Raw genomic sequence first — 27732 nt, forward strand, 5'->3', positions numbered from 1 at the left:
ATTCATAAGTAAATCCTGTTAGCTCTATCTTCAAAATATATCTGGAGTCCAACAAGAGCCTCTCAAGTTCACAATTATCCCTCAGGTTCAAGTTGCCATAACCTCTCATCTGGAATATTAGCTTTCCAACTGATTTTTTGACTTTGACTTCTGCTCCTCTTCAATCTTTTCTCAGCACAGCAGCTAGAGTGGGTCTCTAAGTTAGATCTTATTTCTCTGTTCAGAGTAAAATCCTAAGTCCTTACAGTGGTCTATGGTGCTCTACAACATCATGCAACCTAATAACTTTAATGTTTCATGCTACCACTCACCCTTCACTCACTGCACAAGTCAATCAGCGTCTTTACTGTTTCTTAACCATGTGTGGCATGCTCCCACTTCAGAGCCTACGCATTTGACATTCTCTTAGCTTGGAATGCTCTTCCCCCAGATATTGTCATCACTAGCTTCCTTAGTTCCCTTAGATCTTTACTGAAATGTTTTCTCAGTGAGGTTTTCCCTAACCACCATATTTAAAATTGCAAACCCTCTCTCCATAAATTCCCAATCATTTTTTCTTCTTCATAACACTTATTACTACTAATATATTTTACTATATATTTAGATCTATATATTTGTTCCTGGTCTTATTAGAACATAATTTCATGAGGATAGGCTATTCATCTGTTATGCTCCTTTCTGTATCCTTCATTCCTAAAAGACAGCTGTCTAGTAGCTCTTCAATATATGTTTGTTGAGTGGATCCATACAATACACACCCTGAGAAATACTATGGTGTTATCTTCTCTCAGATGAAAATGTACTTCATTTCTTATACATGTTTGTGGTTACAGACCCAATGGCAGTAATTGTTTTTTTCGAAGGAGAAACTGCTAACATTATCACTAATCAGAACTCTGCTTATAATTTCATTTAAAAGGGTAGTATATGTTAACAAGATCCTACAATTTTACTAAAGGTGGCATCATTTGAAAACAATAACTTATTTTTAATCCCTTCTAAATTCTGTGAAAGTCAGGGCATCTGGTTGCCTCAGTCGGTAGAACATGCGACTCTTGATCTTGGGGTTGTGAGTTTGAGCCCCATGTTGGGTGTAAGAATACTTTAAAATAAAATCTCAAAAAAAAAAAAAAAACAACTGTGGAAGTCAAACATACTCATAGGTTATATTGTTTTTATAGACACACTAATAATTTTAACAAAAGCAAGTTAATCAATCCCAATTTCATTTGGTTAATATATTTAGATTTAATTTTAATTCATTGACATGATTGTTGGTTACTTTGTTTAAAAATGATTAAATTATGGGGCACCTGTGTGGCTCAGTCGTTAAGCGTCTGCCTTCGGCTCAGGTCATGATCCCAGGATCCTGGGATCCAGCCCCACATCTGGCTCCCTGCTCCACGGGACGCCTGCTTCTCCCTCTCCCATTCCCCCTCCTTGTGTTCCCTCTCTCGCTGTGTCTCTCTCTATCAAATAAATAAATAAAATCTTTTAAAAAAAAGATTAAATTATTACCCTGAAAATTACTCATTTATTAACTTTAGAAATTGTTTACTGACTTCCATTAAATTAGATGAAGGTTCAGTTCTCTTACACCATCAACCACTGCTTTTTCTACTATCCTTCTTCCATTGAGTAATACCAAATTTTTCATTAATTCAATAGGCATTGCTAACATTACTGTGACTATCTTAATATTATTCATTACATAGTCAAGTAATGTTTTCCTTTTTTGAATATTTTAATTTCTCCTGGAAAAAAATGGACTATTTTCCCACTTTTCTTAATTTTCAACGTGCTCCAACTTCTAATACCAGCTTATTAATTTCTCCAGTACATGTGTCAAATACCTACCAATATTATTATATGAATGCTCACATATCACCTATCATTGCTTTCCCTTTCGTTTCCCTGAGATCTCCTCCCCAAAGTCTTTATCTTCCTGCTCCAATTTAGACAGAATATTTCCTGAGCCTACTGCTCAGCTGTCATTCTGGAACTGCCAACAGTCATCACTGCTGTTTGGTTCAACAGTCTTTAATTTGGAATCTCCTGGTTTCTTCTACTTTCTTGAGTTAATCATTTTTGCTAGAGTCCGTCCTTCAATAGTTTCCTCAGCTAAAATACAATGGGAGGTTGAATCCTTGCTTTATTTGTTCTACTCTTACACTTGATTTAGAGTTTGGCTAGGAGGAGAATTATGAAATGAAAATACTTTTCTCTTCAAATTATGAAGTTATAACTCCACTCTCTTCTGTCTTCTAAATGCTGCTATTGAGATTCCCTCCCGCCATTATAACTATTCTTTGTACACTACCTGTCCTTCCACTCTGTAAACTGTCATTAGGTACTTTTTCCCATGTCCCAAAATTTCCCAATTATGTGCCTTGGTGTGGCTTGTAATTACTACTAGTATTTATTTCGCATCATAAGATTTTCCATGGGCCCTTTAATTTAAAGAGTGAAATCTTTAATATCTGGGTCTCTTTTTCTATTCTATAATTTCCTCTCTCTCTTGCTCTTCCTTATTAACATTTTTATCACTTTTTTTTTTTTCAAACAAAAGGTCTCACATATTTACTACTGAATCAACCTACTGGTGTAGAAGCATAGTAACAGAGAAAAATCATTTTCTGGCTACAACATGTCTATTGTTCAGATAGTAGGGGTGTTTACAGAATGATAGGATAGGAATAGGTGACCTTCACACAGCATAAATGTGTGCTATCTCATGTGTGATCCCTTATAGACCCAGCTTGGCTCTTCTCCAGTGCCTCCTCCTGGAGTTGTACCTGATTTTATTGCCAGTTTTCATCCAAATTTACTGGGGAATGGGATGCTTCTGCTTTTGTTTCACGGCCAGGAATCACTTGGTCTTGAAAGTCTTGTGAGAAGTCATGGAGAGGAATACTCAACTGCACACACCACGATGGTGGGGGAAAGGAGCTAAAATTTCTATCACCTATTTAGATTTCCTGCTCTGACCATTTAATTTTCTTATACACTCTCTTCAATTTTCTACCTCTTTCTCTTTGGTTCTGGGAAAATACCTGACACTATTTTGCAAAATTTCTGGCACTTATATTTTTAATTTCCCACGGTTTTTTTCTTACCATGTTTCATTTTCATAGATTCAGGTTTCGATTTATGGAAAAACATACCTTCTCTTATGTGTTGGGGAATATTAATTCAAGGGTTATTTTTTAAAGGTTTTTTTTTTTTTTTAAGTTTTCTTTTTTTTCCCTGCTGCCTGACTTCCTTTTTTACCTCAGATGTAGTCTTCCAATTGTTTTGATCTGTCTGCCTTAACTAAAGTGCCCCTAGAATATATAGCTATCCTTGGCTGTCCATTCATATTTAAAAGTAAAGCACTAAAGCTGACTGGAACCTTTATGTTTAGAGGTAGTAATTGTTAACTTGAGCCTTCACTATAAGGTCTTTATGTGACAAACCATATTTTCATTTTTATTTTGGGGATAGTTCTATGTCAGTATCTAGATGTAGTTTATCTGTGACCTTTTAGAGAAGAAGCCTAGTTTCTCTTACTCTAGGGGAGATAGACCATATATTCCAGATATTCTGCTGATATCCTGGAATTTGAATAGTAGGAGAAAGAGTATCTTGCAGATTGGCTCTTAACTACCATTTTTAGAGATGTCACCCATACCTGTGGCTAATGTTTCCTGACCAGCCAATGTGATGAAACTAATGTTTCCTTAACCAGCCACGCTGATGATAGTCACTCACTATCACATCATGTTATGTTTAATCCTCTGCATAATTCTTATCAGTAATATTTTTCTTGTTTACTTAATTATTTCTTTATTTTACCTCTATCCCCTTCTAGAATGAGACCTGAGCCATCTATCATCTGTTTTATTCCCTGCCTAGTACATAGTAAGTAACTAACAAATATCCACTGGATAAATAAATGAATATGTAAGTAAATGAGATCTAAATTTTCTATCAGCAAATTTCTCAAAAAAAAAAAATGCAGATTGGGGGATAACTGGGAGAGAGGATAGAATTGCATGACTCTCCAGCTGGATCTCCTGTCTCCTCCATTCCAAACACAGTTTTTAAAACCTATGTCCACATTTTTAGCCCAGCATCTCAACCATACTGTCTGGGGGTGTTTGAGGCCTCCAAATTCTGAGTCTTTGTTGATACTCAACAAATTGCACAAATTGGTGTATTCTCATGGCTTTCTACTCTACACCGCTATGTTAGCTGCCACCCCTCTATCAGCTCTGGCTACTGCTTTTCTCTTAGTCCTGAGGAGTTTATACTTTTTATCCCTGCTATGTTATTTAAGCTGAAGAAGGACAGATGATCTAAATAATTGAGGTCTCTCTCTCATGCTTACTTAAAACCAGACCATTTTAATATTAAAACTGTTTTATTTTCCTTCTTTTCCCTTGCCTCACTATAATGAGTGATTCCTTTCCCATTTATTCACCTCTCTATATTCAGAATGATCTTTTAAAATTGCAAATATATTTATTGCAGACTCCTTACCCTCTTAAAATGTTTCAATGGCTTTGCATTACTTTAAGGATGAGGATGAAAATTCTCCATATAGAACAGCCCTGCATTATGCAGCCTGCCTCTCTAGGCTCAGCTCTCATCGTCCAGTACGGCTAAGCAGGGGTTTTTTTAGGCCCCCACGTGATCAGTCTCCCCTCTGCTGTAAGACCTTCTGCACGTACTTTTAGCCCTACTTCAACTATCACTTCCTCCGACTATCCTTCCCTGCCTTCCAGACTAGGTACACTCTATCACAATATCATTATCATTGAACTGTTGTTGTAAGTATAATAGCACCTATCAAGTGGGTTTTTAATTGTATGCTTTTCATTATGCAATTATTTCATTACAACTAGTGAGAGAGAAATGTCAACCTCCATGAAGGCATTAATGTATGCCCACAGCCTAGCCCGGGCTTTGGCATGATATAGGTTCTCAGTAAATATTTTCTGAATAAATAAATGAAATCACAAAGTGCTATGAAAAGACAGGAGGCAAGCCTACAGAGCAGAGAGATCTTTGTCCTTTCAATTCTTAGGTTGCTTATTGGCTTCGGGCATGATTATCCTGCTCTAGCATTGGCCTGCAGGAAAATCTGGAAGCTTTATACATAATGTTATCAGTGACTTGTATTTTTTGATTCTTACTCTCCTTAGATTTGATTCAAAATAGGAACAGATTTTAAAATCCTAATATGAGATTTGTTCTTTTGTGGTAACTGCCAACCAAAGAAAGCTAGTCGTGAATCTGCATTGTTCAAATCTATCATTTCCACTATTATGTCACTGCACCATTGGTCTCTCAAGAAAAGGCTTCTTATTCTCGTAATTCCTCAAAGTTCTAAAAAATGGGTCTGAAGTGGCCATGTCAGATATTTAATAATAGTGGATTAATTCTCATCCTAAAAGAAATATAAATTCTATTTTATTTCATAATTGGAAACAGAAATCAAGTCTGCTCCAGTGTATCATAGGAATTCACATCCTCACATCAGGCTGTCAACAGTCTCACACTTTGTGTATCAGATTTTGTGAAAGCATGGACGATAAGAATCCTTATTAAGTTATGAGTTAATTACAGCATTAAAAAAATGAACCAGGATAAACTGACCTTACTCAGGGCAAATATAAAGAAAGCATCTATAATTGCGGCACATAATTAATTAATTATTAATTAATAACTCTGGGTTTTCATTGTTGTCAACTGTGTAAGGAAAATGAGTAGAAGGCACTTGGTTGACACTTAGGAACACTCTTTCTCCTTTACCTCATCCTTCAGTGATCCATCCATGAATCAAGCAGGTAAACGCTAAGGAAAAGTCACTGGATATATTCTTAAGGCCATAATTTTGTGGAAAATGCTTTTTCTTTTTCTTTACACAGATAAAAATGCAGATAAGAGAGATATTAAGTCCTCAGATTTGAAATTTGAAAACCCCATCAAAGAAGGTAATTTTCTTACAGTGAAGATTTCGTACATTCAAGTGTTTATTACTATATTGTATAAGATAGAGCCAAGAAGGAAAAAGATAGCTATGAAAACCTCATAAAGGACTCTTGTTTTCTTGGTTTCTATTTATTATCTGCCATTTCCTAAGGAAGAAATGAGTTGAACAGAGAAGCAAACTTGTTGAAGGAGGTGTCTGGTTTTAGCTACTTACCTGGTTTTTAATTGCTAATTTATTTTTAAAATTAACAGAACCATGCTTGAGGTGATTATCTTCAGAATGTTTCCTTAATTACATGGCAATCTTTCTTAGATCTTGACTTGAAGATAGCAATGTGTAACTTGTCTTTAGTGTTAGTCTAATGTTCAGACTTTGCTTATTTTATTAGTACCTGATCATGCTCTTCTTTTGTGTGATAGAAACCTTGAGTCCATTACAAGACACATGGTTAATAAGTTAATAATAGGATCACTTGGGAATAACACTCAATGCTGAAGCTTTCTATTTTCCTAATGTAAATCATGTACTTGGCATGCTGCATGTAATCAGCCCGTAATCAGATAAGAAACGAACAAACACTTCATCTGAAAGCTCATTTTCGTGCCATAGATGTATTCCTGTAATGCTGATGGCCTGATTTGAACCTCCAGCTATGAAATGACAAAAGATCATGAAGGTAGATTTCTTTGTTTAGCTTTGATATTTTGCAGAATGTATCACTTTCACAATCATAAGAGAAACATAAACTGCATTTGATTTGTGAGTTTACACTACAGCTAAATAGGAACGTGGTTCTGGAGTTCACTAGGGACTTGCAGGCCACTCTGTCATTCTCCTTTTGCCATCTGACATCTTAAAGGAAAGACAAAGTGGAGGTAAAAGAAATTACTACAAGGTGAGTATCAAATGCTGTTAACTCTCAAGGAAGGTGAAATATTACTTCCATGCAGATTTTTCTGATAGTACTCGGTCTTTCTCGGAACACAGCATTTGATCAGGTAACCTGACTGGTTCGGTGTGCCCCTCCAGTGATATTTTACCCGAATGCAGTGCACAGCGAGGAAACTAATTAACTTTGACTTCACTGCATCTATCCCCAGAAGACTCAGCTCTCTTGCTGTGTGGGTAGAATAATCAAGGAAAAATAAAACTTCCCCGAAGAGAAGAACTTCTCGTTCTGTTACTGTAAAACATGGAAGTGGAATAAGTTGTTAACCTTGGAAAGTAATGAACTGCAAACTCTTTCCATCTGTTTACTTAGGAAGGAAGGCAGGTGACCTCATCCTCACTGCCAGAGATGATTAGCTCTTTTTGCTCTGGCTTCTGCAGGATGCAGGACTGCTCATGTCAACAGCTTCACACACCAGGCCTGTCTGTGCCTATCCTCGCCAAAAGATGGGCAAGTCAACTAAGATGCCCAAAGCTGCAAACAGTAGTGAGCTAATGTCAACTAACCAGGCAGCTTTGTTACATGTTTCCCAAACACGCTCAGGGGAGGACATGAGAATTTAAAGCTCCTGGTCACAAGACCCAGGCACTGCATCTCCAGCTCAGAGCCTGAAATGTCATCCCCAATCAATCAGTTGTTAGGGATCACCAAATATTTCTGTAGCTTTTATATTCAGAATTGGCTAGAGTTGAGTATCACTTGAAGAAACCAGAGCTTATCACACATTCCATCAATATCATTTTTGCAAGTGAAATAACCAGTGGATAAACTTTGTCATGGGTGGCCAAAGTCTTGTTAATTGGACAGAGCACTTAGATGTTGGGTAGAAGATAATTTTCCTAAATTAGAAGCAGTTTTATAAAATTAAACCAACTTTGTAAAAAAAAAACTTCTGAAAAGCTCTGATCTCTTTTCACCAAGTCCCATGAATTGCAGGACTTTCTAGAATTGTTCATTTAAGATAATAAGAAAGGTTTGTGCACCTGATGGCTTTGATTTACTCTTTAGGCTACGAGTAAAATTTATACAAAACAAACCCACCACCCACATTCAGAATGATCGACAAAAATGAATACAGAAACCAAAGGGATTTCTAAAGGATCAAAAAAATTACCCTGCATGTTTTGAAAACATTAAAACCTTTTTTAATTGTTAGGCATTCTTATTTGAGACCGTCAATAACTTTTGATGATCAATTCTGACTTGACGACAGTTAGGAGGTTAGCAATTTTTTGTCTCAAACATTCTGAAGCTCCTGCAGAAAGATGTGAGATCTCCCCATGGTAACTTCAAGTTCCACGATTGAGGTTATATCACAACACATGAGAATAAGCAAAATGCTTTTGATACTGCTGCTCCTCACAGTCAAATTGCAAGGAAGGCTGCCATTAAAATTCTGCTTGATCCACACGTCAGCTCTTCCTTCATGGCTTAAACATAAAACAAGTTATTGGCCTTCAAAGAATATCGAACAAAAACATCATATGTCTTTGACATTTCATGCTCAATAGACGGTGTTTTCTGTTTTTCTGTTCTTAATTTTGACAACATTTGCTTATTTGAGGCATGGTACTCACGGGAACCACATTCTTTTGCTTTTGCTCACAACACCAAGGACCCAATTAATTAACATAGTAGATAAAATGGAAATCGATGCGGGCAATACATAACTTAAGCACAGTTACAGGATATGTTAACTTCCAGAGACAAAACTTGAAGAAAAGCCATGAGAAGTTTTGGCGATCTGCCTCCTTTGGAGATGTGGCAAGGAATCTAACACATTCCAAATATATTCTTTCATTCAAGTATTTAAATTTAAATTCTGGGCTCTCGAGTCGAATGTTTTAAAGGAATGTTCCTGGGGACTCTGGGGTGGGCTTCATCCCCCCAAATGTTGGGGGTACAGCCAGTTCATTGGGGCATAGTGGCGGATACAACAGTGCTCTGGTAACAATGCCGTCTACTAGCTGAGGGAATATCTGTGGTTCCACGCTTTTGCCTCCATTCGCTCATAAAAGAGGGCAATCTATACTCCGTGCCCTCAAGATGGGGTCGCTAAAGGATTGGGGGGAAGGGGGAGGATAGTGTCAATTTTTAGCTTTTGAGTTTCAAATTGACTTTGGAAATACATAGTGGGGCAGTAGTTTTAAAGAAAAAGCTTTTCAATCTCAAAAGGCCAGATGCTGAAGGAATCAAAGCCCAAAGCTAATTCCAAAAAGAACATACTTGGAAGAACACATGAGATATAAGAGCAGACTTTTGCTATTCAGTGATTAAAAAAAGAATCCCTCTGAACTGGAGGTGAAGCTGAATTTGAGGAGAAATGTGAGAGGATGATGTGGGCTCTGAGAAGAGGCAGGGAGCACAGGGCAACAGAGCCCTATATAAGTTTGGGGTCCAAAAGTAGGTGCCTCACTTCCCATTATGAGCCCTGGAGGTGGCAGACTTGCAAGACTCCCACCCCACTACAGTGTGTAAGCTTGCGTACAGAGATGGCTGCACGGATGACAGTGCTGGGGACAGCAATGCTGAGTTTGTCACAATCCCCGTGTAGTGTTGTAGAACAGTTCAACGCTTCACAAGCCCCAAGTGGGGATGCAATTTAAATGAGAAAGAGTGGTGAACTTTAAGAGGCCTCAAGTACAGATGAAGAGGACGCAGAAACAATCACAGCTATCACTACAGACAAGATAGGAAATGGGGTGTCCGACGTATCATCGTGGAGGGTTGACAATGACCATGGATGGTCATTGGACCATGGACCATGACATTTTAACAGATGCAAGCATGGATAGATGCCACAGAAGGACTAAGTGCTATACATGGGGCTTTGCCTTAGTGTTATGTAGTCTTCCAGAATTTAGATACAAGCTGGGAGAATAGGCAGAGGGATAATCCTAACTGCTCAGGACTGAGCATTCAATGCCTAAAGAAAGGATTTTGAGGTATCAAGAAAGTTCTGTTATAGAGGACATATTTGTACTGAAATTGACCTTTCTGCATGTATGTGTTTGGGGTTCCGAATCTCATACTCCCTTCCTGTATGAAAGACTAACTTGAGTAGATCTGCTGTCTAACTAGATACAGGAAACAATTCCATAAGCTCCATGATTACAGAGGCAAAGGAAAAGGCTGACACCTGAGGAAAAGTTGTGCTACTTCGGGTTATGTAATGTAGTCTTTTCCATAAGTGGTTAGTTAACATATCCATGTTTGCTCGTTTAACACAGGATTTGTCAAAAGCTCCTGGACCAAATCCAGCTGATGGCTGCCTTTTTTGTTACTGCTCGCCAAGTAGAATTTTTAAAATACCTTCAAACAGTTGAAAATAAATCAAAAGAATATATTGTGACATTCAAAAATTGTATAAAATTCAAATTTCAATGCCCCCAAATAAAATTTTGTTGGAAAGAGCCACACCTATTTGTTTATGAAAAGTAGCTTTTAAGCCACAATGGCAAGGTTACATAGTTAGACTATATAACCTGCACAGCCCAAAATATTTACCATCTGTTCATTTACAGAATAAGTTTGACAAGCCCAGATCTAGTAGCAGCTTCCAGGTTGAACAGACACAGAACCCAGAACATACTTTCCAGTTCATCAAATAAGCTTGCTAGAGTTCCCCAGCAGTTGTATATTAAATTAACTAAGCTCATGTTGAATTTGAGTGAGTTATAGATGAGTGTATATAAAGGTCTTAGAAGCAGAGTCTGACATACAATAAGCATCATCTAAGGGAGCTAGTGTTCTCATTTGTGATCCTGCATAATTTGAAATTGTACCTCTAGCTGCTACTATTCTGTAGTTTCAATATACTTATTATTTTTTTAAAGATTTTATTTATTTATTTGACAGAGAGAGAGATAGCGAGAGCAGGAACACAAGCAGCGGGAGTGGGAGAGGGAGAAGCAGGCTTCCCGCTGAGCAGGGAGCCCGATGCGGGACTCGATCCCAGGACCCTGGGATCATGACCTGACCGAAGGCAGACGCTTAACGACTGAGCCACCCAGGTGCCCCAATTATTATTTTTTTAAACTTGAAGGTCCAAGTTTCTATTCAACTTGCATGTCAATTAAAGTAAAAAGTCACCTCTACTTTACAAGTAAAACCAGTAACTGTCAATCATCATGCCTGTTTACTCTAAAATGTGGACCTAAAGTATGAAAAGATGTCAGTATTATTCCACAATAAATGACAAATAAATGCCTTGACTTTTTTGTTTCCAATAGAATGATATTTTATTTATTGCATGCCTTCCAAGAGTTAAGCATTCTAAGTGCATATTTTCACTGAATTCTAATCCCATTCCTACAAAATAGTGCTGTCTCCAGTCTACAGATGAGAAGAGTGGGGTTCAGAGAGACTAAAGCACTTGCTCATGGTTGTTGTTCATAAGTGACAGATCCCAGACCCAAACACTAGTCTAAATCTGTGCTCACCCCACTAAACTGTACCACTTTTTCTTTACAATTTCTAGTTTCGCCTATCATTCCCTCCCCTACTCAGTCTTCTTTCAACAAACTCCCATAAACATGCTGGTTGAGGAAAGCCAGCTGTTCAATGGGTAACCAGAAGCAAACTTAATTCTGTGAGCCAAGACCCTGCGTGTTAATCAACTCGCAGCCCTGCCCTCTGTGCGGCCATCTTTGGACCAACTGCCTCCTGGGGAGCGCAGCAGTTTGAATTGTCCATCCTCCTGTGGTGACAGTTTGGAATATGGAAAATATGTGCTTATCCTGATTTGTCTTGTGACATCTAGACACCATTTTCTTGGCCTTTGCTTACAGAGGTGGTGCCACCACTGTTGCTCTTCCCAAGAAGATAGTGAAAAGATTAGTGAGTCCTCATATCCCTTGACTCTAACAGGCGCATTGGCTACTCTCTATTGGACGTTTTGGGTTTTATAACCTCATCGCTTTGATCCCCATGTGAGCACTTTCTGGGCATGATAGGCCTCCATGTTCTCTTTAAAAGTTTACTACTTAAAAACTGAAGAGAACACAAGAGTTTCAACCTAATTTTCCAAATTAGCTAATTTATTAACCCATCTGAAAGTATATTCAACTGATAATTATTTTCTTCCCTCACTCAGACCTCCCCAAATTGAATTTGCCAGTCTCTGGTGGCATGTTTAGGACTCTCTTCTCTGCCAAATTGAGATTTTTAAAATGTGTTGATTAATAAACACCCCCAAGTTTGAGGCTTTATGACACCTCACGTATTACTGATTCTTAATAAATCCTTCTTGGCAGCCTTGGGATATTTCTTATGATCTTTCCAAATATGTTTAGGTAAACAATTTGATTCAGTTCAGCATAAAGCTGAACAATGAGCAAATGTTATGTGCAAAGCAGGTACAAAGTAAAGAGGCACTCTGCCCAGGGAGAGCTTTACTAGTCAGAGTGGTACAAAGATAAAGTTAAAAATGGACTTCGTGCTTGCCTTCAAGTGTACCTGTATATGAGTTAAGTTGTGTCCCCCAACCATCACCGCCAAAAAGATATGTCAAAATCCTAACCCCCAATATCTAGGAATGTAATTTTATTAGGGGCTTTGCAGATGTAATCAAGCTAAGATGAAGTCATTAGGGTGAACCCTGATCCAATGTGACTGGTGTCCTGCTAAGAAGGAAGCTTGGACACACACACACAGGAAGCACACCAGGTGAAGGCAGAAGCACACAGATAGGAGATACACCTATCTGTAGGAGATCCTACACAGATAGGAGAACACCATGTGAAGACAGAGGCAGAGACTGGAGTTATGCCACCACAGCCAGGAATACCTGGAGCTTCTGTAAGCTGGAAGAGGCAAGGACAGACCCCCCCACCCCCCACCCGCCCGCCCAGAGGCTTCACAGGGTACATGGCCCTGCCGACAACTTGATTTTGAACTTCCAGCCTCTAGAAGTGTGAACGAATACATTTCTGCTGTTTTAAGGAACCCAGTTTGTGGTACTCTGTTTTGGCCCCATAGGAAACAAATACTGTGGTATACACAAGTCCTATACACAAATGAGTGGTAAAGAGTGAGTGATCAGAATCCTAGAAGTGGGATAAAGATGTGAGGAAGACTCAGAATTAGGAATCAGGGAAAGTTTCCTGGGGTAAAGACATGAGATCTTAAGATATGTAGGAATGGTAAGTTATAGATGTCTGGAAATGGAGTGCAGGGAATTCTAGATGGAGGGAATTGCATTTGGATAAATGTCAGAGAGCAAAGAGGAGAAGCACAGCATGATAAGGGAAAAGGAGAATGAAGGGGGAAGCTAGAAGAAAGTGTGCAACCAGATGATGGGTGTGGAGGGACTGAATGCTAAGGATTTTGCTGTTAGGGAAATAAGGAAACTATTGAAGGGTTTTGAGGAGGTGAGTGGCAATAGCAGGACTCTGTTCTAAGGAAAATGCCTAATCGCTTCTGTGTAGGTTAAGTTGAAAAGGGGAAAGATTTGGAGGCAAGGAGACAAGATAATAGGCTATTACAGTAGCCCGATATACCTGCAATGAGGAATTTATCTAGAATAGTTGTAATGATAATTGAAAAGGACAGAAATGTGCATGAGGTGATATCACAGAAGTACAATGGATATCACTGGACTTGGATTTGGGAGATTTGGATTTGGGAGATGAGTTACAGACAGGAGTTATATCTGTCATCTCTTGCCACCATAATCCTGTGTAACAAGAATCATAAAACCTCAGTGACATACAATAAACAGAAAACATTTATTTTTGCTCATGTGTTCACGGGTTGGCTAGACAGGTCAGCTACCTGAGCTAGGCTGGCGGAGGGGAAGGAAGGCTGACTCAGGCATCTGCCAGGCTCTCTGCCAGGCTCTCTCCTCCACCCAGGACCCTCGCTGGGACAACAAGGCTGACTCTGCCTTTCCCACTGTCTCATCCTCTAGCCGAATGGTGTGGGTATGTCCTCATGGGAAAGGCAAAGAAATAAAAGCATGAGTATAAATGTGCAGAATGCTTTGAAGACTGTTTGCATCATGTTTGGTCTCACTGACCCAAGAAAATTACACAGTGAAGCTGGCGATCAGGGTGGGAGAGGACTAAAAAAGTTACAGAGCAAAGAGTATAGATACAGGGAAGCCATTAACTGGGTCCAAAAATACAACCAATATACTACAGGAGTCAAATAGGATTTCAAATTTTTGTGGGAGAAATAATAAAATTTTTATCCTTGTAAAGTCCTAGTCTTTCTTCAAAACTCAATTCAAGCATCACCTCTTCTGTAAAATCTTATCTCTAGCTCCTCTAAACTGTGATGGCTTCTTGTACGTATTTCCATTATTTAACTGATCATGAATTCTACTTGGCTGTTTTGTGTCTGCCTCCTTATACTTAGCTGTGCCTCCCTAAGGGCCCAGACCACACTGCTCTGCAGTCTCAAGAACTAAGTTCAAATGCCAACTCCACACCTTACTAGCAAGTTCTTTTCTGTGCATCTCTATCTGTAGTCAGGGCATACAAGCAATGCCCACCACACGTGTTGTTGTGAGAATAATACAAAGTAATGTGTGAAAAGCCCCAGAAATGTTAATGATTATTCTGATCACATGTCATTATTTTCATTTTCATGGATACGTACTCCATGCAGTGCTTAAGACATAAAAGACATTTTTTTTAAAAAGTCTTGAGTGAATGTGAACAGACAAAATATATGAGATGAAGCAGGTGCTACTGAACATGAAAGCCAATGGCGGGATATTGGATGGACTGAGCATGGAGGAGGCAGAAGGGCATGGGATTCAGAGAATCAAAGGAAAAGCTGGCCTTGGAAAGAGGAACTCACATGCCTGACTAAGCACATGTATGTTGAAAGTTTTCTTTGAATAGCAAGCGTTTCAATTATCATAATTACAGTTTTGGTCACTGATCTTGTTTTTTGCTGTTTTAATGTGTTTAAAGGCACAGAGGGCACATCAGATGACGCTTTCTCTAGATCAGTGAGGATCTGAAAAGAAAAACCTACCTATCACATCCTGATAGCATGTTTCACCTCAAATGTAATGGGATATAGAAGACATCTTTAGACATATTAAAATATTTCACCCTCTAAGGCTCTGCACCAGGTTTCACAAAAACACACCGTGATCATTGCTTTGCTTGACTTGTTCCAACAGCCGCTTTCTTGACTTGACAGTTGGGGCACAAGTATAGTTATGCCCCCATGTAATCGGGCCTCTTTGCTTATAACAAAGTGAGAAGCTAATTAAGAGCAATATAGCTAATAATGATCTGCCAGGATTAATAAAATTTAATATAGTACATGAACTGTCCAGGTGTCAGAAGCATGTATTAAGAAGCAGTATCTAAGAGGGAAAAAAAATCTAGTTACCAATATGCAGGTGAGAAGCACTGGCGGGGGGGGGGGGGGAAGCCATACTATATTTTCATTAACTTCATATTTTAGAATAGGATCTTTGTCAGAGTTAAATGGAACAACAGAAAGTTACAGTTGGATAGGAACTTAATGATTCCTTTCATTTCTCTGATAAGCAGTGTTAGAGGCCAGGGGAATGTGCCCGAGAGCATGAAGAGGAAGAGCCAGGTAGGATTGTGTTGGTTCACTGCTGTAAGGCCAGCAACAGAGAACTACCTTGTGTTCAGTAAGCACTTACTCAGATAACAACTAAATGAATAAATGATTGATTGAAACTCATGTATTCTGACTCGTAGCTCAAACATTAAGCATAACACATTCCTTTCTATTATGATAGAAGAATTCTAAAGAATATGTAATATATCTTTTTAATCAAAAAGAAATTGTTTATCTCTTACTCAATTTTTATCTCAATAGTGCTCTAGAAAAGAAACTAAACCAGAAAAATGCACAATTGAATCCAAGGATAATTAGTGCTACAAAAAAAAAAAAAATCATTTAAGTGAGTCTGCCTAAACTGGGGATGAAAAATTTTATATTACATCATGAAGAGAGATGAATTAAACTTCAGTCTTGAAAACTGAAAGTATGAATAATGAAAAGAAGTTGGTTTAATTTGTATCTTTAAAAAATTCATGTCATAATTGCAATTTTGCACTAGTTTTTAGAACAAATAAACAATGAATCAAGTGTTCCTTGATCTGTTGAGAAGTATGTATTTTCTATGGAAATTGTGTTATGACACGTTCTATCCTCCAAATCTAAATTTCATATCACAGATGCAAAGATGCTACTTGTCTTCCAGGTTCACCTCTTAATCTTATGGTTCTCAAATCATTCCTTGTTGAAAGCCCATCATGTGCAAACCATGTTGCTCCTCTCCTCAGATCTAAGCCTCACATTTCTTGGGCCATTTGACAGTCAAGCAGTTCTCCCATGTCACTTTGGAAAGCTTGGCTCTTTTGTGCTTTCACTTTTCCATCAAACTGAATTGTATTCTTGAATTACATATACGTCTGATAATCTCAAGGCACTGATTGACAAAGATGTGAATTAACACCAATACAGGTGTTACAAAAAGAGGGATATTTGATTGGGCATTAATTTTATTGACACTCAGTTACTAATTAATATTTTTGTATTTTGAATATTTGTGCTTCTCAACACAATTTGATGATCTATTTTCAGATAACAAATAAATAAATGAATGATATTTCTTGAGCACTTTATATAGACTAGGAGTTCCAGGGAATGTGTCCAAAATGTCTTGGACATCACATTCAAATGGAATTTCCTGAGAAATACCACTTTTTGAATCATCTTAGAAGTTCCCACCTTCAGCTTACCTGCTTCTCCCCTCCTCCCTTCAACACCCATAAGCACAAATCTCTAAAGTCTATTAACCTCTGCCACACCTGACTTCTTCAGATTCACTCACCAAATTAGTTTTTTACAGGGGCACTTGGGTGGCTCAATCAGTTAAGCATCTTGGTTTTGCTCAGGCCCTGATCTCAGGGTCCTGAGATAGAGCCCTATGTCTGGCTCCATGTTCCGCTCAGAGTGTTTGTCCCTCTCCCTTTGTTCCTCCCCTCCGCCTCAAATAAATAAATAAAATCTTTAAAAACTAGGTGTTTTGTTTTTTTTTTACAGAAAGCCCCCACTTTTCCAAATCAAGTTTAGAGGCCATGAGAGAAAACAGAAGTTAAAGTACATGACATTTCTCCCATCATACTCTAAGAATAAAAGCTTTCCAACCATCTTCAGTTTTGATTCTCCTTTCTGAAAGTTGGAATTGATCTCACTAGCAGATATATATTCACTGAGACCATCTCTGGGGCTAGATATAAGTTATATTCTATAGGTTTTAATACCTATATAAAATCATATATATTACTACCTTAAATCATAGTTTAAAAATGACAAGCTAGGGGCGCCTGGGTGGCTCAGTCAGTTAAGCATCTGCCTTTGGCTCAGGTCATGATCTCAGGGTCCTGGGATGGAGCTCCCTGTCAGGCTCCCCACTAAGTAGAGAGCCTGCTTCTCTCTCTCTCCCTCTACCTGCTGCTCTGCCTACTTGTGCCCTCTATCTCTCTGTCAAATAAATAAATAAAACCTTTAAAAAAATGACAGGCTAACTTCTTAATGGTAGGAGTTATAAGCCTTCAAATATCTTAACTATGTATTACTTACATATAGAATGACTTAATTTATTATGTTGAAAACAAGGATAGGCTGTAAGTTGAATAAAATAACGTTTCCCCCTTCCTTATATAACTTCTTTGGTTGTATAACATTCAGAGAAAGACAACATTAGGAGTCTTAGTTCATGATTTATTCAAACTCTGAACCATAATGCAAACAGCTAGAAATGTAAATTCTAACGATTATTCTCTTTTCATTACAAGGGGAAAATATTTTCTGAACAGTCTATTTTATATGAATTCTGATAACAGTTTCATTTGTCTTTTTACATAAATTTCAACATAATTTTCTTTTTTAAAAAAAACATTTATTTATTTTAGAGAGGGAGAGGGAGAGAGAGCACAGTGGGGAGGGGCAGAGGGGGAGAGACAGTCTTAAGCAGACTCTGCACTGAGCAAGGAGCCTGATACAGGGCTCAATCTCACAACCCTGAAATCACAATTGAACTTAAACCAAGAGTCGGATGCTTAGCCAACTGCACCACCCAGGCACCCTTCAACATAATCTTCTAAAAGTCTTTAAAAAAGTAATATACACGCTTTAAAAATGGTTGACTCTGTAGGTGTTCTTACACTAACAATAATGTTTGATGAGCTTTCTTGTAATCGTGAAAAACAGTCTCTTAATTCAACTTAATTTACTGCCATCCAACTGGTATTTATTGAGCACCTGACCTAAGGCAGCAATTGTAGAGATTTAAAAGATTATAAATTAATTTGCTCCCCCAATTAGATTATAATCTGGTAGAGGAGTTAATGTTTACAGATATGAAACTATCACAGACTTAAGAGATGAATTAAAGTTGGCTTAAAATTGTGTGACCTCCATAGACAGCTACCTGGGTGTCCCCAACTCTTTGGCATCCCCCTTCTCTTTAATATTTAAATACAACTTGGCTTTTTCTCATGTACTATGAAAAACCCAGTAACCATTCCAATAGCTGAGAATTACTGGTGAGGCATATCTCTTAATTTCCTCTTGCTTCAGTTTTCTTTTCTTTTTTTAAGATTTTATTTATTTACTTGACACAGAGAGAGAGAGAGCACAAGCAGGGGGACTGACAGGCAGAGGCAGAGGGAGAAGCAGGCTCCCCACTGAGCAGGAAGCCCGACTGGGGGCTCCATCCCAGGACCCTGGGATTATGACCTGAGCCAAAGGCAGACGCTTAACCAATTGAGCCACCCAGGTGCCCTTGGTTCAGTTTTCTTATTCTAGTCTTTAATGATTTTATATGTGGCATCTCACCTCTGCAGCTGCTATCCTTGGGCTGCGCAGCTTTGCCCCCACCCGGCCATAGCTCTTATTCCTTCACTCCTCCAGAAGCCATTGATACAAGACAGAACTTTACTTAAAAATGGAGAGAATGGAAGGTGGGGTTTACAGCACAGGACAAACATTAAAATTAAATGTGTATATTCTTAGCCAGTCCCAGGCATGAGTGACTTTTCACTGTCCATACTTCCCTAGGGCTATGGACTTAGCTACATTGTCTCAGACTTTCCTGTCCCGTCTTCTTCCCCAGCATTTCCAAACTTCTTACTCTCTCTTATACACAATCTCAGATAATCCACATGTCTACCCTTTAATTCTGAAGAACAATTTGGCACCCTTTTGTAATACATGCTGTGGGGAAGTCTCACTACTCCCAAAGAGCCTGTCAAGCAATCTCTCCTTAAAAAGAATCATCTCCCCTTGAGCCCTCCTATACTGTTGGTGGGAATGCAAGCTGGTGCAGCCACTCTGGAAAACAGTGTGGAGGTTCCTCAAAAAGTTGAAAATAGAGCTACCATATGATCCAGCAATTGCACTATTGGGTATTTACCTCAAAGATACAAATGTAGGGATCCAAAGGGGTACATGCACCCCGATGTTTCTAGCAGCAATGTCCACAATAGCCAAACTGTGGAAAGAACCAAGATGTCCATCGACAGATGAATGGATAAAGAAGTGGTATATATACAATGGAATATTATGTAGCCATCAAAAGGAATGAGATCTTGCCATTTGCAACGACGTGGATGGAACTGGAGGGTATTATGCTGAGCAAAATAAGTCAAACAGAGAAAGACATGTATCGTATGACCTCACTGATATGGGGAATTCTTAATCTCAGGAGGCAAACTGAGGGTTGCTGGAGTGGGGGGTGGGGTGGGAGGGATGGGGTGACTGGGTGATGGACACTGGGGAGGGTATGTGCTCTGGTGGGCGCTGTGAGTTGTGCAAGACTGTTGAATCTCAGATCTGTACCTCTGAAATAATGCAATATATGTTAAGAAAAAAGAAAAAAGAACAAGAGGGCAGGAGGGGAGAATGAAGGGGGGGAAATCGGAGGGGGAGACAAACCATGGGAGACAATGGACTCTGGAAAACAAACTGAGGGTTCTGGAGGGGAGGGGAGTGGGAGGATGGGTTGGCCTGGTGATGGGTATTAAACAGGGCATATTCTGCATAGAGCACTGGGTGTTGTGCACAAACAATGAATCACGGAACACCACATCTAAAACTAATGATGTAATGTATGGCGATTAACATAACAATAAAAAAATCCAAAGAAAAGAATCATCTCCCCTTATATAAAAATGTTACTTATCTAGTATGTGAAAGTGGTTATAGTCAGTTTAGTCAGTTCTGGTTTTGAATATAATTTTTTTTTATCTTCATGTTACATGAACAAGTGAGAATCAGTAAGAGAGAGCTCCCTGGGTTGGACTTGTCTGTCAGGCTTTGTGGAGAAAGTAGGAATTGGGCCAGATCAAAGGGTCATTAGTACTTGAGTAGATTGAGAAGAGGAAGATATTCCTACATAGCCAAACAAATAAGGATTGAAATATGGAACTGTGCCTGAGTTACATGGGAGAGAGAGAGAAGTGCTTGACCAGAACTGAGACATGGTGAAGAGCAGAATGTGAGCTCAGAGAAATAGTTTGGTGACTTATAGCCAATTATAGCATAACTAGACGGCATGAAAAAAATTCAAACTTGGAATAGGAGAAAACAAGAAATGGAGCTTCTGTGAGATTCTTTAACAGATGTCCGACACGGTAAAGAAATATTTGGAAAAGATTAGTTGATGTAACAGAGATGTGTCAATAGAATAAAAGCCTAGAGGCAGAGAAGTCAGTGTGTATGATAGGGCAGTATCTGTGAGGTGAGGCTGAGGACATGAGCCAGCCTGCCAATACTGGAAGGGAGGTGGGTGGTGAGAATTGAGAAATAATGGCAAGGATCCACCATGCTTAAGCTCAAGGCTGCTGACCAGCATCACTGCCTGGATAGATTTGGTGATGAGCTGGGACAGGGAAGTGAACAGGAGGGGAGGTAGCTACTCTCCAAACTGATGGGATTGTGTCAAAGCTATGATTCAGTGGCAATTTCTACTCCAGCTACCTCTCAGGACTTCCCTTTGGACCTTTCCAGATTTTTGTACCACTGTTTGCTAATATAACTATGGATAACTTTAAAATATGTATATATTTAACCTTTTACAAACTTTTTATTGTTTTATATAACAAAGGTAGTGAATGCTGATTGAAGAAAATGGATAAAGGTAATATAAAATAAATACATCAATGATCCACCATCTAGACATACACCCTTCTGACATTAAGCCGTTGAATGCGCTATATTTTTACAAATTGATACATAAACACATTAAGCTCAAGCTGGTCTTCCGTCTAGTTCATACTGTTTTTTAAACTTTGACTTCTGTAAAAGCTTTTTTAAAAAGGCAAGTTCATTAAGCTTTCTGTTTTGTTTTCTCCATTTAGAGCAATAAAGAAAAGAACACTTGGTATTAGTATTGCCAGGGTAGAGTGGTTGAAAAAAGAAAGCTGATGTGAAAAAGCAAGATTCTCAGAAAGAGCCCCATTAACAGGAATGTGTTTCAAGCTTTGTGATTTCATTCTTTTTGGCCAATGACATGAGCCTTCTCAGAAACTTCATATTTTCAAATCACCCATGTTTAATAAAGCAAGCATTGGAAAAGTACCTAAAGCTAAGAAAGATATCTTGTACCCTGAATTTACACTTACCCAACATTCACAAGGATTTGTTTTACAGGCACTATTTTTTTAAAGAAAGGTTTTCTTTCTGCCGTTTATGGTAGCCAGGAGTGAAAAACATAATAAAATACGTTATTTGAAACCAAAGACAACAGAACGTTATGAGATGTCATTTATTTTGTTTAGTAACTTTAGCTACAGAAAGCTCAACAAATCCTACAGAGAGCTATTCTTTAGAATGGAGAACTATTTTCTATCCCTTAATGATGACATATTTCTAAAGAAGAATGACTTGCCATTATCTCCTTAGGGTTCTAAACATAGCTAGAAGTCAATTTTAAAGTCTGCTATAAGTTGTAAGGTTTTTAACAGTATAACCCTTGTTTTTCTAGTCTCAGGTCTGACAGTAAAATATATTTGTTATTTTCAAGAGTTTTATAGACCTTCACTACTTCCCGGAAAATACGATGAATAGGAAGAAAAAATGAGCTAACTTGGTAAAGTAACCTGGGGATACAGAGATGAGATCCGGTGCAAATTTGTCAATGACCAGTGTGTTGACCTCGAAAAGGTCATTTAACCTCTTTATATTTAGACTTGATGCTAGTATATTTTCAACGATTCTTCTCATTTAACGAAGCCATTACTTATATGGAATACTAGAAAAAAATCAGACCAACAATGATTTTCTAAGCACAGAGTGTGTAAAAGACTGTTGACACGTTAAGCAGAGTTACCTACCCGTCACGCGGAGAAGTCAAGCTGCCCACACATCCCATAGGTTGCCCTCATTGTACACTCTTGAAAATGGATGCCTAATGATCTAGGAGAAAAACACAACAGCCACACACCTGTGACTTCTTCAGTATTCAAAAATGTTGAGGAGCAATTTTAACTAAAAAATACTATGGATAAACGGCCTCAGGACCAAACAATTTCACATCTTAGAAGAAGGTCAAAGCAATGCATATGTAACTCTGGGTGAATTATCTATTGATGCTTTCAAATTAAAGAGAGCTTGCATGGTATTATCCTCAGCCTCCTGTTTCCCCCTTACTTTCCCTTAAAGAGGCTTATGACTTCAGTACTTTGGGCCATGCAGTGCTTTTATTTCCATGAGTTGAAGAGGGCACCAGTCCTACAATACATTCTAGCTAGACAGGGAAAGCAGGGGAGAGGTGAACAAAGCCATCATCCCAGTTCTGTGACTTCTAGCGCAGCCCTATCATTTCAGTTTGCTACTGGAGTTGTTCCAGATCAAATTACAAGTTGAGAAGAGGGTCGCTTGTTGTTTATGCATCCTGAGAGAAAACAAAATAGGTCACCAGAGAGCAATGAGTCTTTACTCTTGATATATCTTCTGGCAAGCAACATACATTTATCGAGCACCCACTAGATGCCTAGTGCTGTGCTTGGCCCTGCTGGAGAACAGATGAAGATGGGCTGGGTTTCTTTCCTCAAGTTTTCATTTAATTCAAGAGAAAAGTTGAAAATACATCACATCGATCATGCCTGGCAAACAAAGTGAGGATCAGTGGGCCAGCAGCACTAGGTCACCTCGGGTTTCTTGGAAATGTGGACTTTTGGGCCTTACCCCTGCGCTACTGAGTCAGAAGCTGTATTTTACCAAGCTCCCCAGGTAATTTTGCATGCAAACGAAAGTTTAAGAAGTACTGACAAACAGAACAATATTTTCTCCTCTCACAAATCTATGCACAACGTTATAAATGGCCGCTGGCCCAACTGCGTGCCAAGACTGAATGTGCATGTTGTGCGAGACAAGGAATCATTTAAATGAAATATGCCTACAGAGTTGGAGATACAGTAGACCAGCTTAGCAAAGAGGCTGTTGTTCATTTTTAGTGCTCTTGGAGTATAAAAAAGAAGACATTATTTTATTTAGCTTGCTATTTGTAGACCACTAAAAGCTAAAAATGACTTCATTAAAGGGAAGAAACATCTACAGTCTGAAATACGTTTACATCAGTTTACAAGGCTAAAGAAGATAGCATCTGGAGGTTATTCAATTCTATAAAAGATTTTGTGATTTAGTGATTAAGATTCTTGTCTCCTTATCCTTTTTCTGGAATTAGCATATCTCTAGGATTTATCAACAAAAAGAGACCTATCAGCTAATGAAGGATTTTACTCAAAGGACGTTTCTGTTTGTATGTAGGAAAACAAAAAGTAGCAGGATGAGTTGTGGAAAGCTACAGCATGTAATTTAAATACATCATAGGTAATATAATATCAAAGTATTTTCATATTTAAGAGTTATTTAAAATCAAAGACAGCCAATTTTTGTACTCAGTAAGATAAACTTGAAATCAATTTTAAAGTGATGATTGATATCGGTATAAAATGTGCAACACTTGCTTTGTATCACTGGACTATGAGGGAAACACCTAAGAATTTTTAATGATTACTAAATTGCTCTTTCAAGGTACTGATTACACTTTGCACTATATTGTGCAATTAGGTAGATGTATAATTATTACACATTACCATCATATTACTATTCTTATACATTCATTCTTTATTCTTTTAGATCCCTTAAAGAATCAATGACATTCCTGGAAGCTAAAATAGATTTCATTTACATTAATGAAGATTGTGATTAGTTGATGGAAAATAATTCTATGCAAGTTCCTGTACAGAATTATCCTTTACAGGCCTTTCACATAACTCTCTACTCTTTGTTTGATATTAGTATTTGTGGAGTGAAATGTAGTTCAAAAGAAGTAAGGAGTTCTTGCTTCCTTCTTTTCTGGATTTCTTCTTTTCAGGATTAATCACATTAATCACTAAATGCAATTTATGAAAATCACATTTGGTCATTGAAGAACTATTTTTTTTTCTCCTTTGTGTACTTCAATTCCCAATAGTGATGATATCTTACCATTAGCTATGAGAAGGAATATAGTCGTGTTCCTAAAAGAAATTAAAAATACACTTTATTCCTGGTATATCTGTATTAATAGGAATATAAATTTGTACGAACATTGCAAAGGCATTTGCTTCCATCCAAAGTATTTGTCTTGCTTACTGTGATGCCATGGGATCCGTGTTAAGAGAGACTTAAAAGATTCGTATATAAAAGGCCCATGCATTCTTAGGCTAGAGAAAGGGGTTTTGTGCTGTTGTTCTATTTGTTTGTTTTTGGTTTTTAACGAGTTAACTATTACTACCTCTAAAGTGTGAGGTGCGTCAAGAATACAAATACTTCAGAAAAAGAATATAAATATGTAAGTATATGTTTAGGGAGAAATGTGAAATACATTTATATTTCTATAAGTGTCTATATTTATATAAAATGAATAAATGTATATAAAAATGTCAAACAGTAAGACAATTAGTTCCAGAATCTAAAAGTTCCGGTGTGTCATATTCTTTAGTTAGATACTAAGCTATTTCTTCTCAAAGTTACAAATTTACTGTAAAAATGCACTTTGGATTTCATGTTCATCATGAATGTTTTACAATTTGAGACACATAAAAATTATTTTTTTAAAGTAATATCTACACCCAACATGGGACTCGAACTTACAGCCCCAAGGTCAAGTCACATGCTGCACCAACTGAGCCAGCCAGGCGTTCTTAAAAACTATTTTTAATAGGGTGAGTAGTTTCTATTTTCTCAAGCAGACTTTCCAATATTTATTTCATAATCATATCCTCATAGTTACAGTTACCTTTAATTACAAAAAAAAAAAAAGACCCTATTCTAACAATTTGCTGGATGCATGAAAGAATCAATATCTCATCTTTTCAGTATGAGGTAAGTCGACTTGTGGGACAGTCTCATACAGATGCATGGAGATGTTGGTTACCAATATAAAGAAAACTTAAATACAGTTCAGTGGTATTTTAAGTCTCAGAAATTAATAAATCAGACAAAATCAATTTTTATGAGAATGGCCTAAAATAAAAAATCACAAAGGAAGACAAATACTACTCCAACAACCTACTGTAATGAAGCCAGGGTCAGGATAAGAAGAAAATTCGTCCAGGTAAAGGTTTCATACTAAAGTTTCTCTCTTCATTTTCTCGATGTTTATATAGGAATCACAGCCAGGGTTTTTCCATACACAATTTTTTGTAAGTGGAAATCTGAATCTTCATGGAAAGTTACATATTCTCTAAAATGTGCCTTACCATTAGAGCTTCTATAATGATGGATAAAGAAAAGGGCATTCTGGAGACATAATGAATACCTATTTGGATCCACAAGACTGAATCATCTGCTTTACAGAATTCAGGGTAAATTCTCTGCAAAACTCTAATTATGTAACTGACAGAATTTTCGTAGTTTTGTTCTTCTGCTTAAAGGTCTTGTTTACATGGGAACTCATTCACATATGTGATAAAGAACTATGTGATGCTACTTTGTCCTATAATGTGGTATATGAAAGGGTCTTTTCTGGAATACAAACTAAACGGTATTTTCTTTACAATTCAGTTAATTTCATAACATAATATATACAAAATCCCTACTATGTGAGAAGTACAAGACCTTGTGTTTGACCCTACAAGGGATGGGGATATAACAGGGTAAATGTGACATAATCTAACAAGATTTCAATCTTATAAAGAAAACAGAACAAATGGCATTAATTACTCTACTATAATCTCCCCCCAAAAGTGTCACAAGAATGATTTCACCAAGGAATAGACATGTAGAGGACGGAGATAATTTCTTAATAGAGAAGGCTGAGGGAAAAGACATTTGATTCCACAATCTATATAGCAGTTATGATGTTTTCAATATACATATTCAGGTATGCATTAAAAAAATGTTACAAGCTTAGTTTCATAGTTTTTGGTCAATGGCATCATACCTCACGGGCATCTGCTGGGACATCCAAATTCCCCCATGGTCTCCCTCAACAGTCCTGAATTTATTGTCTTCCTCACCTCCACTTGTAGGCCTCTCCCATATCGCTTCCATGGCACAGAAGACTCTGGGACCATCCCAGCCCCCTCTGCTTAGACACACTGAGCTGCTTCCTAAGATTCTCAGTGGGAATATGGAAAGTCCTTTTTTAATTTCTCTATTCTTTGGAGTCCTCTAAATTTTTCTGCAGCTGTTATCACCTCTTTCCTTTAGGGGACACTACCTTGAGGTGGAGAGACTTTGTGGCAAAGATCCATAGTAGTGTACACAAAATGTATAGCATATTGAAAAACGGTTAAGATTTTGCCCTGCTGAGATAACAGAGTGAAGCACTCTCTACATACTGCAAATAGGAAAGTTTGGAGGCCAGTCATTTTCAACCTACCACCTCAAAAAGATGGGCTGGATGGGGAGGGGTAGAGGGATGCGTACTTTGTCTGGTTTGTTTGGGTGAGATGACAAGTAACAGGAGATGATTCAGGCAATATCCTGCCTGGAGTGAAGTCATGTACATGGCAGAATAGCCATTCCCTCATTCTTTCTTCCATGAACGATTCTTTCTTCCATTCTTCTTCCATTCCATTCTTTCTTCCATCTAACTTGTAGATGTATCTTATGCTCTATCCAAGCACATGTATCTTTGAAGTCAAGCCTAATTCATACTGAATCCTCAGCACCTAGCTAATAAAGGGGATATATAGTAAATTAACGATATACATTGATGATATATATTGAATTATGGTCTTAAGTTGTAAATCAATCCATACTTGGAAGGAAAGATTAAAGGAAGACTATACAGTTCTGATGATGTTGCTTATATGCTCTCTATTTCACTTTGTCCACCTAATCAACCGATTATGCTCAGAAGTTTTCACCTTGATTTAAGTGCAGAACATGTAATGGACACTGACATCATTGATCTGGTGCCTTAAAAATTATAAAAGCCAGATTATAATACTAAGTCTGTATGAATCAGTCACCAGTAACATTTAAATATACAACACTTTTGCTAGAGTTAACCATGAATAGGTTCTTAAAAGATTAATTATAATAGAGTGTTCCTTATGTACATCTAGGAGCACCCAAGAGTTAATTTTTAAAAAGGACCTACCATTGATGAGTTCATGTACTCACCTACTCACTCACCGTGATTCCCCACTATTTACAAGATAACATCTTAATTACTAGTGGAGCATTTAAAGACCACTGATACGTAATATGGACTCAACTCCCCCACTACTCCTGTACAAACATATTTTCTGATCAAATCAAAATTACTTTATATATTGCACTTTTCCATCTCTGTATATTT

The 27732-nt window shown here is 37.9% G+C and overlaps 1 pseudogene; it reads right to left on the reverse strand.

Annotated features, from left to right (window-relative positions):
- Positions 1 to 180: 180 nt before the first annotated feature.
- Positions 181 to 27732, reverse strand: part of LOC135363646 (large ribosomal subunit protein eL39-like) — a 75561-nt pseudogene continuing 48009 nt past the window's right edge.

Source organism: Mirounga angustirostris, unplaced genomic scaffold (genome assembly GCF_029215605.1).
Source record: "Mirounga angustirostris isolate CCGP_5_RB_7025 unplaced genomic scaffold, mMirAng1.0.hap1 SCAF_2, whole genome shotgun sequence".
Taxonomy (NCBI): Eukaryota; Metazoa; Chordata; class Mammalia; order Carnivora; family Phocidae; genus Mirounga; species Mirounga angustirostris.